Source organism: Arachis hypogaea, chromosome 11 (assembly GCF_003086295.3).
Source record: "Arachis hypogaea cultivar Tifrunner chromosome 11, arahy.Tifrunner.gnm2.J5K5, whole genome shotgun sequence".
In the NCBI taxonomy this organism is placed as follows: Eukaryota; Viridiplantae; Streptophyta; class Magnoliopsida; order Fabales; family Fabaceae; genus Arachis; species Arachis hypogaea.
In genome coordinates, this window is record NC_092046.1 from 61063959 (window position 1) to 61064825 (window position 867).

The following is an 867-nucleotide window of genomic DNA, read 5'->3' on the forward strand; positions in this document are numbered from 1 at the left end:
CATCTCCATTCCTGCCATTGGAGCAAACAACTTTGAGCTGAAACCTCAGTTAGTTTCTCTGATGCAGCAGAACTGCAAGTTTCATGGACTTCCATCTGAAGATCCTTTTCAGTTCTTAACTGAATTCTTACAGATATGTGATACTGTTAAGACTAATGGAGTAGATCCTGAAGTCTACAGGCTCATGCTTTTCCCTTTTGCTGTAAGAGACAGAGCTAGATTATGGTTGGATTCCCAACCCAAAGACAGCCTGAACTCTTGGGATAAGCTGGTCACGGCTTTCTTAGCCAAGTACTTTCCTCCTCAAAAGCTAAGCAAGCTTAGAGCTGATGTTCAAACCTTCAGACAGAAAGAAGGTGAATCCCTCTATGAAGCTTGGGAAAGATACAAACAGTTGACCAAAAAGTGTCCTTCTGACATGCTTTCAGAATGGACCATCCTGGATATATTCTATGATGGTTTATCTGAGCTATCAAAGATGTCACTGGACACTTCTGCAGGTGGATCCATTCACCTAAAGAAAACGCCTGCAGAAGCTCAAGAACTCATTGATATGGTTGCTAATAACCAGTTCATGTACACTTCTGAAAGGAATCCTGTGAGTAATGGGACACCTATGAAGAAGGGAGTTCTTGAAGTTGATACTCTGAATGCCATATTGGCTCAGAATAAAATATTGACTCAGCAAGTCAATATGATTTCTCAGAGTCTGCATGGAATGCAAGCTGCATCCAACAGTACTCAAGAGGCATCTTCTGAAGAAGAAGCCTATGATCCTGAGAACCCTACAATAGCAGAGGTAAATTACTTAGGTGAACCTTATGGAAACACCTATAACTCAACATGGAGAAATCATCCAAATTTCTC

The 867-nt window shown here is 41.2% G+C and overlaps 1 non-coding gene across 1 annotated transcript; it reads right to left on the bottom strand.

Moving 5' to 3' along the window:
• Nucleotides 1-316: 316 nt before the first annotated feature.
• LOC112724587 (small nucleolar RNA R71) lies at nt 317-424 on the bottom strand. The gene has a single exon (XR_003163742.1). It is a non-coding gene; the product is annotated as a small nucleolar RNA R71 (small nucleolar RNA).
• Nucleotides 425-867: the final 443 nt, after the last annotated feature.